The sequence below is a fragment of the Peromyscus maniculatus genome, chromosome 12 (assembly GCF_049852395.1).
Source record: "Peromyscus maniculatus bairdii isolate BWxNUB_F1_BW_parent chromosome 12, HU_Pman_BW_mat_3.1, whole genome shotgun sequence".
NCBI classification, from domain to species: domain Eukaryota; kingdom Metazoa; phylum Chordata; class Mammalia; order Rodentia; family Cricetidae; genus Peromyscus; species Peromyscus maniculatus.
Window position 1 is genome coordinate 12244801 of NC_134863.1, and position 14335 is coordinate 12259135.

The window sequence follows — 14335 nt, forward strand, 5'->3', positions numbered from 1 at the left end:
AACTGATCCTACCCCCAGGTTCAAACACACTGGGTAAGGTCACAAATACTATGGGCTTAAACAAAATCAGATTTTGTTTCATGTCAAATTTCATTTAAAAATTTACTTCCAGAAGGTAATTTATTTGCAGTTCGAAATTAAAACATCATAACAATTTTCCATCTCCCGCTCCCCACTGGAAGCAACTTCTTTCTGTGTATCTTCAGTTTCATGTAAATACAGACTTACATCTCTTACAGAAGCACCGGTACGTTCTCCAGTCTGTACCTTGTTTTTTCACCTGACAGTAACACACTGACAATCTTCCTGTCTTAGAAAGCTTCCTTGTCTGTTTCCTACCCCATGAATGTCTGGCATTTATTTCATCTAGCCACTTTCCTTATCGTGAGTATTTAAACTCTCCCCTCTCCCCTCTCCTCCTCCTCTCCCCTCTCCTCCCCCCTATCTTTAAATTCAGAGGCCGTTCATAAGACACCCTGAAAGTCTGACGACTCTAAATGATTTAGGTATCTTCTGTGTTTGTTTTTGTTTTTCAAGACAGGGTCTCTCTATATGTAGCCCTGGCTGTCCTGGAACTTGCTCTGACCTCAGACTCATACAGATCCTCCTGCCTCTGCCCTCCGAGTGCTGGAATTAAAGGTATGTGCCGCCCAGCTCTTCTGCCTTTTTTTTTTTTTATGTAAACAATTACATAGAAAATGTAATTAAAATTACACAGAAAATAAGCCAGGCATGGCGATCTAGGTTTCTTATACTAACAATCATAAGACAGGAGGATCATAAGTTCAAAGCCAGCCTGGGAAGAAAGGCAGCATGGTCTTTCTATTCTCATCTGCTGAGCCCCTATTAAACCCTGGGAAGACCCACCAGTGTACAGAAGTGCAATTTTCATTGAGCTCCAATTCCATCAACACTCATTTGGGGGGGTGGGGGTGGGGATATGGGATATGATGCTGGAGGAGGGATGTGGTCCCCATTCCTTTTCCCTTCTTTCTGGTGCTCGTATTTCCAAACAGTGTTTGTACACGGCCACATGCATCCCCATGGCTTCAACCTTGGCAACAGCCTTGGAGGAACAAAGAAGTACAGACTACGAGAAGGAAAACCAGTGAAGCGAGCAGCTCATCTCTTCCCTGCACGTGCAGGTTTGAGAAAGTGCCCGCGGAGGCCAGAGGACAGCCTCGGGTGTGTTCCGGCAGACTCCGGGAGCCGAGAGACAAGGTCTTGCAGCAGCCTGGAGCTCCCCAAGGCTACTAGGTACACTAGGTTGGCTGGTGCAGGGGTCACACGCGTGAGCTGCCGTGTAGTCTTTAAAGTGTGAATGCGCTGTGTTAATGGCTAGTACGGGTGAGGATGTAAAACCTCACATCTCATGGCCGGACGGAAAAAGCAGCAAGAACCAAGAGCCACTTTGTTGTCTCCAGGTCCTAAAGCCTGGCTTAGCGCACTCTTTGGCCACTGTTCTTCATAAAGAGGCAGGCCTACGGTGGCTGCACGGAAATTTCCTACAGACGGTGCCACCAAACCATCTGTGGAAAAGTCATTGGAATTTAAGAAGATAGAGTATGTCTAAAAAAAAAAGTGTGTTGTTTCCAAATATAAATATTGACTCTAACTGCTAACCAAAAATATAGCCCACAGACAGCAACTTATTCATGAGCTCAAGGATATCCGAACAAACATAGCTACTGCACAGTGAGTATCTATCAGCACGTGATAAATAAGTTATATACATATATAGTTATATATATAGTCATATATAGTTATATATAAATAAGCACAGTTATAACAGACAGCTGTTAAAAATGGAGTAGATATATATACACACACAGGGTGTATATATCTTGCAGGGAACTCTCTAAGGCACGTCATTACAGAAAACCAGTTACTAATTAAGTTGATCCTGGTTTTGTAAATTATTTGTATGTATATGTGTACATGGGGATGTGTGTGCACTATGTGTGGGTGCCCATGAAGGCCAGAATCAGACCCCCTAGAACTGGAGTTACAGGTGGTTGGGAGCCAGCCACCAAGGGTGCTAGGAACTGAACTCGATCCTCTTACAGGAGCAGTTCATGCTCTCAGCCACCGAACCACATCACCAGCCCCCCGGACGCAGACCATAACATAGGCTGTTATTATGGCTGGCTTGTATCTACTATGTAGCCAAGGATGGCCTTGAACTTGTGGAGACAGATTCTCCTTTCTCAGCCCCTCAGCTACTATAAGAGTTTTAATTGTTGACCTTTGTTTTTAAACAAGTAAGACAGGGCTAGAAACACAGCTCAGCAATCCAGAGCACCGAAGAGTAGATCTGTACACATGTATACGTGCAGGAAACTCACTGACGACGGCCGAGCAAGGCACTGAGCTATGACTACAGCAGAATGGCGCTCGGAGCCATGTTATTGCTTCATCCCTTCAGCAGAACAGTAGTGTTTGGTTTTCTCCTAGGTCCACGGCCTATGCAGTCTCCGTGCCTTGGCCACCCAGGCAGTGTAGGGCTGGGGTTCCATCTCACAGAGTGGGCCCGAAATCTAATCGGGTGGTGGCTGGCCACTCCCACGAGCTTTGTACCACCACTGCACCAGTGTGTGTGGCAGGCAGGCCGCCACGGAAGACAGAAGAGCTTGCAGCTGGGTCTGTTTGTCTTTCTCCTTCGGGAGCATGCGCAGTGCCATCCGGCACCGTGACTGCTAGTCAGTCAGGTGAAGGTTGTTCTATGTAGGTGTCATCCCGACTTCTTCGTGTTCCGTGAATTATGCAGGGGCTGTCTTCAGCAATACGGCCTTAGCATCCGTTGGTAGGGAGCCACCCATGGCTTGGGTTGTTTAGGGGTTTCCATGGGACCCCTTTGGCCAACACCTTGATTAAAAGTTACCCATTTCCTGCACTGGAGGTTTTGTTGAGTGACAAGAGATGTTTGGCGGGGCCCTTTATTTAACGATTCCATTTAGATCTCTTTCACATATGGACATATTTTAAGAAGCTTTTACTTGCTGGGTGGTGACGGCACACGACTTTAATCCCAGCATTCCAGAGGCAGAGGCAGGCGGATCTACAGTTACAGGACAGTCAGGGTTACATAGGGAAACCCTGTCATTTAAAAAAGAGAGAGAGAAGCTTTTACTTTATTAGATTTCCATATGAACCCTCAAATGACCCTCAGTTTAGTGGTCCCTCCCCATACTCCTCCCCCATGGCCCCCTTCTTTTCCTCTCTTCTGGTTTGATCCTCCTGTTCCAGTCCATGATCACGAGGCATCCCCCAGCCTCTCCTCACCCACCCATAGCTATCTTGTATTTTTCTTCCCTGGGGAGATTCTTCCTTCTCCACTAGTCCCTTACTCTATACCTGAACTCTGTGGTTAAATGGTGGGAATGTAAACTTGTACACCCACTATGGAAATCAGTGTGGCAATTCCACAGGAAGCGGGAATAGACCTACCTCAAGATACAGTTATACCACTCTTGGACATACACCCAAAGGACTATCCATTCTAGTATAGACACTTTCTCAACCATGTTCACTGCTGCTCTATTCATCATAGCCAGAAAACTGGAATCAGCCTAGATCTCCATCAGCAGACAGAGAAAGACAATGGGGTACATTTATTTACACAATGGACTACTACTCAGCTATTAAACTGAAATCATGAAAGTCACAGGTAATCATGAAAGTTCTGATGTAACCCAGACCCTAAAAGACAAATATGGTTATACATTTGCTTACATGTGGGTGTTAACTGTTAAGTCTTTGATAAGCAGGGTATAATCGACATAACTGTCATTTTAATCAATATGTAAGATTTATTCATTAAAAGCATACCAGAACTTGCTAAGTAAAGAGGGAACAGGACTGCGTCAGCCAACACTCATATCTCCTGCTCTATTACTGCAGAGTGTCAGTTTATTTGACAAATCATCTGTTCAAGTGCAACAGCAGAGGAACTACAGGTAGCTCATCCCATACCCTAACTGAACAGCCCTCAAATGACGGCGCTTCTTGCAACAGATACTTCCATGTGAAGGCTGTATTTCAGGTGAGCAGAAAGCAGACCTGATTAAATTCCCATGTCAGGATGCTTGGAAACATAATCCAAAATGCTTGTCCACATCAAGGAATAAAGGAACTGAGAACTGGGAAAGGAGGTTGGAGATCACCACAGAAGGACCAACAGCCTGGACAAAAACCTCTTTAGGAAATTGGAAACCAGGCCCAGAGGGGCATTCCTATAATCCCAGTGCCCTTGAGGCTCGGGGAGGAGGATTGAGAGTTACAGGCTAGCCTGGGCTACACAGTGAGACTGTCTCAAAGGACAAAAGGAAGAACAACATGAGGGGGATGATAAAATAGAGGAAGAGCAAAGGAGGGAAGGAGGAGGGCGAGACTGGGATGGGGAGATGTTGTCATGGGAAAATTCCAACACTTTTCTGAAGCTCTGAATATCATTCCCTCTAGATAACATCCCGCATCACGCTCCTCCAACCCATTATTTACAATATAAAGAAAAATAATGGTAGCTTTCCCGATCTTCTCTGTGGGCTCACCGATACTCTCTTGCTCACCCCTCTATCGGTTTAATGGGATGTAGACTAATAAAATCTCAAAGATACATCCAAAACATCCTTCACAGTTTTTAGCAGGAAGATATCCCCACACTACAAGTGCTCCTTATATCAATGGCTCTATGCTTCTCACTGAGGCCTTACCACTGCTAGTGAAGTGCCTATCACTGTCAAAAATTTTCAGATAAATAAACCGAGTTATCTAAGTCTCAGTTAGGGAGTGACAGGTTTTTTGCTTTATATATTTAAATATTTAAAAATGTCACACTGGAATTGCCAATTCAACAACAAAAGTTTGTATTTCAAGCTTGTATTTTTGTTTCAATAGACCCTGGCTGGGTAGGATGCATCCCCTTAGACAGAAGAACTACTAGCCTTAGGGATGAACATGTAAGCCTTTCCTGCAACATCAACCTCACTGCAGATTTTCACCACACCCTCTCCTACTAGAAGGAAACTTCTCCACAGGTGGGGACACGTGGAAAAATCACCTGCTTCAGCTTTGCCAGGCTGTGCCATCCCTCATGGTGCAAGACCAAGTTTTAGAACCTCCCCAAAATACAGGTGGGACAAATTCCAGAGAGCTCCCAGAGAAGAGTAACAGTGTATGTGTATTGCCTGAAAAGAAGAACACATTGGAATTCAGGAACGTGAGACACTGGATACAAAGACTGCATCTGTCTGTGCATCCCAAAGACGCGCACTTTGCTTCGGCTTTCCAAGGTTGAAACAGAAGAAACAAAAACGCAAGTAAGCATTCCATTTAGTCTCTCATTCTGCTGTGATGAAGTGCTGCTGGGGGGGGGGAGTGTTCTGAGACACAGTTTTGGGATGTAGCTCAGGCTGGCCCTGAACTAGCTATATAGCCCAGGCTTGGCTCAAAGTCATGATCTTTCTGCCTCAGTTTCCTGAGTGCTGGGATTACAAGTACGTGCTTTCATGTGTGATGAAGTCTCCACTTAACAAAACCCATTTCTAGAAAAGTGATTAACTAGCTTTATATGAGCCCTGACTTAAAATCTGTATAATTAAGACTAACCATGTTAGAAACAAATATTTACATACAGCAGGGAGTTCAGATAAATAACATAAAGAACCCAAGTTCTGATGTGGCACCTGGCCATGCTCACCCAGTCACCAGGGAGTGTGTGTGCTCCTTAGCATCACACCCACCGATTTCTCTACGTCATACCTGGATCTACCCTGTTTTTTCCCCCCTCTGCTCAGCATCCTTCTCACTTCTCTTCTTCTGCCCCAGAAGGCAGGACCACAGCAGTGTTCAGCGACCAGCAGCCTCTGAGCATCAGCTGCCTTTTCCCCTGGTCCACCCCATTTTGTTGATGACAGTGGCTAGTCTCTAAACAAGCCACCTCTTCCATTTCACATTATAAACAACGAGCCAACACCGTTTTACCCTGCCCCCAAAAGAAGAAACTGTGTCCACCATCTTTATCATTATAGTCATGATGAATACTACTGATGTTAAATTCTCTCTGGAGTCCAAAGCTGTGCAAACCACATATTCTCCCCCTCATAAGCACCTTCCACCAGGCCCATCAGATCGTGTGTGAGGCCTGGGGTCCTGAACAATCGGACCACCAGTACCCAAATATTCCTACCAAAAGCTAATAGAACTGTGATTGATTTTGAAGACTAGGATGATCTTTAAAGGTTTTAACTAAAAGTATTGCCAAATCAGGCAACAAACACCTGCTGTATCCAGTCCTTTCAAGTTGTCCAACCCGTGGGCTGCATGCAACCCAGGATAGCTGTGACTGTGGCCCAGCACACCTGCAGGTGACATCATGTCACGATATCAAAAGGCTGAACACCTGTACACGGGGTGTCAGGGAACAAAGTAACATTACCTTTGCAGCTTACTCTCTAGGGAGTGAAACACCAGCCTCTGTTCTCATAAACACTAGGACAGCTGTTTGCTCAATCCAAGTCCCTATCTTTCCCTCGCTCATTTTTAGATATTTTTTTTTCCTGCTAAAAACAAAGCACCTTTAAATGCCCATGCCTGTATACCATCCTTGTGATGTAACACACTCCAGTAAAGGCAAAGAGCCCCCAGGAAAGCTGGTGTTGGGCCCTGCCGCTGTAGCACAGGCCTGTTGAAGGAGCTCTCCTCTACACTCACACTCCGCCCCTGCATTTAGCTCTCGGAGTTTCTCTTTGCCACACAGGAGAGCGACAAAAACCTGGGATGCATCTGCAACATGCTCCAGGAGGAAGAACAGGAAGCAGAAAGTTCTAATGGCTAATTATCATAATGCAAGGTGATCAGAAAAGTGATTTCCCAGAAGTGTGTGTGGGTGGGTGGGGGGGGCGAACACCTGTAATCCTGGCTCTCTGGAACCTTAGGCAGAAAAAGCTCCCAAGTCCAAGGCTAGCCTTGGCTACAGAGCAAATTTGAGAGCAGTCTGTAATCAAGACCAAGCAAGAAGCACGTTTTGAAGGTCACGAAGAGATGCCAGTCAATGACCACCTCTGGCATCTCAGGAGGTGCTGTGGTTTGGGAATCCCTGAGGGTCCACAGGGTGGAGGCAGGGGCACACACCTGTAAGGAGCAAGGGAACCTCTGGGAAGTAAGCCAAGCATAACGCTCTTGGGTCACTGGGGACATGAGGCATTTCCTTGTGACTCCTTTGGCAGCTCTTACCCTCCTTGTTCAAAACATCACATGTTCACTGGTGCAACTCCCTTCAATACTATTCACATGTGCCGACAGCTGTTACGGGCTCAAATCAAATCTGTGTGTCAAGTAACCCTTTAATCTCTATAACGTTAGCTGCCTCGGGGACTTGTTACAGCAATGAAAAGCCAAACTGCAACATGTTAATTCTTGTTTTAAATTAGCTTCTAGCACTAACAATTACACAATCTGAATACACAGAAATTCACTTTTGCCAGGCGGCGGTGGCGCACGCCTTTAATCCCAGCACTCGGGAGGCAGAGGCAGGCAGATCTCTGTGAGTTCAAGGCCAGCCTGGTCTACAGCGCGAGATCCAGGACAGGCACCAAAAGTACACAGAGAAACCCTGTCTCGAAAAAAACCAAAAAGAAAAAAGAAATTCACTTTTGAGGATGGGGCCTGTCACTGAGCCGCATCCCTAGCCCAAAGTTATCTTTTCAATACTCAAAATTTAATGCTTGCTTACATGGCAGCCTGTAGCCAAGTTTTAGAAAAAGTCATCTTAAGAATATATGGTTGTATATGGTTGTAAAAACTCTCAGGGCAACTGCTATAAGAACTCTCCCTAGGGAGGTGGAAACAAAAACCTTCATTACTGAGCACCAACAAAATCAAGGCACCATTTTGCTCGAGTCCAACTTGAGGAACCAATGAGCCCATTGAACCTACTTACAGAGCATGCGTGAGGGTGACCCCAAGACAGCCAGGCCACTGAAAGGTCTCATGCCAGCATGGATGACTTCCCCACAGCATCGCAGCTAACTTCCACAGTCTAAATGCTTCAGCACCTCCCAAGACCACCAGAGCGCCAACAATCAGGGCAGAACTGTATACAAATACCCAGGAGATGCTACAGGATGGCAGACCCTCAGGTGAGGGTCCAACAACCCTCCCCACATCTCTGCCACGAAGAAACATCAACGGTCACTAATCCTGATCTGGGGGTCACTTGCACAGCTGTTCTGACCAAGATGGTTTTGTGTTCCACAACTCCCTTCACTTCACACACAATGACAAAGGAATATAATAGTGGTCAGCCCAAGAATCCATATGGTCTAACACCAACATCTCTGTTTCTTCCTTCCACGCCAGTATCTCTGTAGTAGCGTCTGCCCCAGACAGGCACTGGCATCCGTACACTAGATGATGTACACGCCCCTCGGAAGGATGCATCCCTGGCCCTCAGTTACAAAGAGGCACTAAAGGCTACAGGAAGAGTGACATACGGCTTCTTCCCTGCTGGACCTTCCAGACTAGTGAGCGTTCCACATACCTAGACCAAAGAATGCCTACAGAATACGGTGCGGCCATTTGAGGACCATGTACAGAGCTCAGAGGAGAGGAGGTGTGTAGGAACTAAGTTTAATCCTGAAGGAAGAACAGACATCCGGCAGAAAGAAGAGCAAAGGGCACTTATCCTGCAGAGAAAACGGCATAAGTAATACGGCTGGCAATCCCAACCAGGTAGCAGCAGGTTCAATATGGGCAAACTCAGGAAAGTCCCAAATCACCGAGACGCCAAAGTACACAGAGAAAGCACACTGTGATGCTACACAAGGCTGCAATGAGCCGAGGCCAAACAAATACACGCTAGGATCAGGAGTCCTGGGGGGTGGGAGGGGACAGGTCAGGAGAGCGCTCACAGAGGGAGCCATCTCCCCACCCTCACCCCCACCCAACAACTCACAGGCAGAGCACCTGGATTCAGAGACAGACAGACACTAGGACCAACCCGTGGGCTCTGCTTGCCCACAGCGACCATGTGTTGTCGTCCACAGACTAAACAGTCTTGACCCCTCAGCCAGCAAGAGTCTTGTTTCCCATTAGGTGTGAGCCCTCTGGGGCTGCAAATGGACAAGGGGTGTGACGGGCCTGGACGGAACAAGGATATTCTAGAGATCTTGCAGAGCTTCCTTTGGCTATCCCAACTGTTAGACGAAGGTCCTCAAGAAACTGGAATTATCCCCCCAGGAATCTCAAACTGGGAGGAGGTGGCCGAAGCCTGGTGCCAGCCAGCAGGGTCATTTGTCCTCCTGTCCCCTCCCTCCATTACCTAGAGGAGATCCCACATAGTCCTGACCATCTGCGTGGCCACCTTGCAGGAGAAACTAGAGCCCAGACAACGATGGGTTAATAACAGGCGGGACACCCTGGGTACAACCGCTTACCTATCTAGCCTTCCACCTAAGTTATGAGCCAGAAAGCGGACTTGGGGGAGGGGGCAAGCCGCTGGACATCGTTAACTCTCTTCTTTCTCCGTGTGGCCACACGGAATGATTCTTTTTTTGTCTTTTCACTACTGGTTTAATTGGCTTGTGAGGGTGGGTGGCTGAACCTGGCTTATTAGGGAAGTCAAGGCTCAGGCTCTAACCCTAAATAGCTCCTGTAACAGTGAGAGGTCAGAGTCTAGACAAAATGTATTGTTAATAAATTCTTATAATCGTCATGTGCCGCTCCCACCATAGTACAGATGTAGAAAAGCCAAAGGTTCCAGTTCAAAGCCCATCTACCCAGGTATTTAGTGGACCTTGGGGGAACTGTTGGACCTCACCAACTCAACTCTTATCTGGTCTCAGAACTGTTAGGTTGGAAGAGTACCTACGAAGGGCCACCATGATTTCTGTCACATAGGTGTTCTGTTTTTCTAGCTAAAAGGAAGATGAACCAGATTGTATCGGCGTTCTCAAATTAGTCTGGATTTTGTGGTAGACGGAATTTCCTAAAGATGACTTCATTAAAAAAAAAAAAAAAACCCACCCTGACTTTGCTATTTTTCCCACTGAGATATTCTTCTGAAATCCAGCCAGGCTCATGACCAATGAGAAAATGAGTCTCTTACTTCTGAAGCTAGAACACACAGCATGCTTCTCTGAGGAATGCTACCCTCAGATCTCAGCCACTATGGTAGAAGGAAGAGTAAGCAACCACAGAGAAAAGCCACAGCTTCAGCCAACAGCCCAGCTGAGGTCCCAGATGTCAGCCACATCAACCTGCCACAGAGAGAGAGAGAGAGAGAGAGAGAGAGAGGAGAAAGCGGCCTCCAGCTGTCAAATTATCTTGGCCACTGAGTCTTCCCAGCAGAAGGCCCAACACAGGGCAGAGACAAAATATGCCTGACTGCACCCTTTCCATTCTTGACCCACAAAATCTGTAAATACACAGGTTTTATTTTAAGCCACCTAATTTGGGCTTCCTATGTAACAACAGAGACTGCAAACAGATACCAAGTCTTTTAAGGCAATGGAGGATCCTGAAAATGTTTGGGAGTCGTTAAAAGCAAGCTGAAGGTTTCTAGGTTAATCTGAGTGTGGTCACCAGAGGTGAGGTGAGTGTATTTGGAGGAAATCACCAATCTTGTGGAATGCAAACACTGAATGTCCTGGTAGGAGCAGTTTACAGGTACATATTAGATTCAGGTCAAGGAAAAGTGAGATATTCAAATGACTCCAACACCTGAACTAACGCAACCGCCAGAATCAGACATCTCCAAACAGGTGTTCTTGGTAGATAATGAGCGGAGAAAGAAAGTAAATTTTATTTGTGATGATTGGAGTTAATTTGACAGAATTTAGACTCATCTGGGAGATGAGAATCTGGGCATGCCTGTGGGGTGTTATCTTGATACATTAACTGATGTGAGAAGACCCATCTTAATGGTGGTGAGACATTCCCTGAGCAGGGGCTCCTGGAGGAGGCACAAGGAGAATGGAGAAGGCAGGCTGAGCGGCTGCAGGCATTCCTTGCTTTCTGTTTCTTGTTGTGATACAATGTAACCAGTTACTTCAAATTCCTGAAACCTTGATCCTGCCGCCATGACGGCCTGCCATCTGGACTTGTAAACCAGAATGAATTCTTTCTCTTTTGAGTTGCTGTAGTCAGAGTGTTTTATCACAACAATAAGTAACTAAGAAATTGTTGCACCAGGAGCAGGTTTGTGGCTGTGATAAACCTGACCATGGGGTGGTGGTGTAGAAGCCCTGGGAATGGTTTCACAGTTAAAATGTGGAGGAGTCTGGTGCTTCGTGCTAGAAAAGCCCTAATGCGCTGGAAGCAGGGCTTAATGGGCCATTCTGGTGAGTGTTTAGGAGACAAGAATGCTTAGAAGACAGAGACAGTGAGTGAAGTCAGCTCATGAGGTTTCAGATGGGAGAAGAAAAAGTGTATGAGGAACTGGGCTCTGGGGAATCTGGCTGCATTCTGTCTGCATCCTGAGAACCTGAGTCTAAAGGAATTCAAACGTATAGAACTAATGTGTTTGGTAGCGAGAATCTTCAGACAGGATAGATGCTGAGAAAGTAGATGTAATCGCTAAAAAGGAATGAGTTCCTGAAGACAAAAATCTCACACATCAAGGGCTCCAACATGTGAAAACAAGCTTTTCGAAGAGAGAGAGCTGGAACTGAGAATATGGCTGAGCAATCAGGATCCCTCCTCCTCCAAGGAGACTGTTTTCCAAGGGTCAGCACACAGCAGCTGATACACCTGTGGCCCATGGGAGCCAGGCTATATCTCAAGCTGGCAGCAGAATTTGGCCGTGCTGTTCATGTGCTACTGGTTTGGAAGGTGTGAAAGATGCAAGACTGAGAGGATTCTGGAGTCTTGTTCCAGGGTTTCAGAGAGCAGCTGAGACCTGGCCATGTGTGGCAGGGTCAGAGCTCCTGCCAAGGACCCTTCAGAACCCACTATGTATTATGACGGCCAAGCCCAAGGTGCAGTAGGAACTTCAGGGTGTCTAGCAGAGATGCCAAGACGATGGGACGTCCGTCACGGACAGCTCCAGGCATAGAGTGGAGCCAGACATAGAGAGAGGCTGTGCGTGCTGCAGACAGAGCTGCAGAGCTGGGGCTAAGCAAGCCCTTTGGAGCCACTCAATTTTACCATGAGCCTCAGATGCCACACAAGGGGCTGCAGGATCTGGTGTTGGCCCTGCTGGCTTGTAGTCTGATCATTTGTTGCTATGCCAAGATTTTTCTCTTCTGGAATAAGAATGCTTATTCTGTGCCATTACATGTTGGAATAAAGAATTTTGTTTTTTGTTTGTTTGGTTGGTTTTTGGTTTTTACTTTTGTTTTTAAAAAAGAGGTCACAGTTCCAAGACTTGGCTCTTTTAAAGTGTTAGAACTGTTAAAGAGTATGGGGACTTTTAAAGTTGGAGAGAATGCATTTTACATTGTAACACAGTCATGAGCCTATAGGGACAAGAGATGGAAGGTGACAGCTGAAGAAACGTGTGTGGGTGTCTAGCTGACAAGGGGTGGGTTTGTGATGGTTAGTGATAACTGCTGACTTGACAGAGCCTATGATCACCCGAGGAATGGGCCTCTGGGTATGCTATGAGGTCTTAACACTAATCGACGTGGGAAAATCAATCTTGATTGTAGGCAGCAGCATCCTCTGGTCAGGGCATTCTAGACTGTGTAAGATGGAGGAGGGTACCAAGCATGGGCAACCACCATCCCCTGCTTTCTACTTCTCACTGTAGATGCAATGTAACCAGCAGCCTCAAACATGGCTTCCCCACCATGAAGGAATCTAGCCCTGAACTGTGAGAATACATCTTTTATCCTCTGAGTCACACTCACTGGACTATTTTATCACAGCAAAAGAAAAAACTAAGACACCATCCTAAACATGTTGGGCCTACATAATGTCTAGACAATCTGTGAGGCACCCAGCAAGCAAGAAGTTAAACATTCATGACCAGAAGTTGACTAATGAAGGATTCTGGCTGAAACCTTAGAAAGGAGTGAGACCATACTAAGAAAGTTCTGGCCTCCCGGTGCCTACATCCAGTTAAATCAACAAGCAGGAGGGGCTAGGGTTGCTTCGTCAGAGAGACAGACTTCTCAAAGTGCCAACCAACTTCTGGAAAGGTGTAATCAAAGAGACAAATGACTGATATTGATCCAAACAACTGGGGCCTAAAAAGGCCAAGATTAGAGGAGAACCTTTGCCACTGACGGAAAGTCAAACAGACACATGGACTGAAGAATAGAGACGACAAAATGTACATTTCTAAGAGTGTGGGGGTCACATGGCTACCTGGACTTGTCTATCTCCAGGGTACACACTAGGTTCCTAGACAGTTCTCTGAGTTCCCCAGCCCGTCCTTCAAACTTTAGGAGAACAGTTCTAGCGTCAGTTGAACCCCACAAATTTCTTGGGTGGTATAGAGTATCACTGAAGGAAACAGGCCGTCCAGACTGCAAGGCAAAAACCAAGGCAGGGTTAAGATGGGGCAGCCTTCTACCTGGGAAACTGCACAAGAAATCCGGCTGGCTGGATTCCTTGTATGTCTGTAGTAAATTCTATGATCAAAAAGCTGTTCTGGGAAAGTTGTGGGTGGAATAGATTCATTAACAACTCTAAGGCTCTGAATCCCACTCAAAAGTGATATGAAGAAGAAGAAGAAGAAGTGGAGACCCTGATTGGAGAAACAAAAACAGTGAATTCCAGAAATGAGCATTCTAAGAACAGGAAGCCAGAGCACGGGGAGGCATGGGCTCTAAGAAGGAGGTGGTCTTATGCCTGCTTTCATGTGGGTTACCCTGCTTCTTCCCAGTGGGCAGACACAGCATCAAACAGCTGGGCTGGACTGGGACGCTGGACCTCAAAAGCAGAACAGTAACTGGATAACCCACAAGCAGAGTCAGCAAAGAGGCAGTTCTGCAGATCAGAACACCTCAGTCCCCAGCAAGAGTGAGAGCAAAGAGAAGTTACACTTTTCTAAGACCTCGCTAGAAGTTCCTGGAGAAACGACATTAAAATTCTTCCAGTGCTATGTTTACTTTCCCCAAAACACTGTTTTTAATGAAGGAAGGCAATGATGATCATGTCTGAATAGCATGCAGGGGCTTTTTTTTTTTTTAATAAGTGAAGAGATCCGAGGTTTAAGAAAAATCAAGCGAGCATAAGGAAGGCATTTGGCTGCCTACTGCACACTATTTGGTTTAACACTTAACAATACTTTAAGGAAAGTCTGGCAGCCCCACTTTATAGAGACCAAATGAACATTTGGAAGGGGTACAGCTGTACTGCCAAATCTGTACAACTAGTCCATGCCGGAGTC

The 14335-nt window shown here is 46.2% G+C and overlaps 1 protein-coding gene across 4 annotated transcripts in view; it reads right to left on the reverse strand.

Annotated features, from left to right (window-relative positions):
• Positions 1–14335, reverse strand: part of LOC143268088 (insulin-like growth factor 2 mRNA-binding protein 2) — a 78105-nt gene that overhangs the window by 36474 nt on the left and 27296 nt on the right. The gene's annotated exons all lie outside the window — the stretch shown is intronic.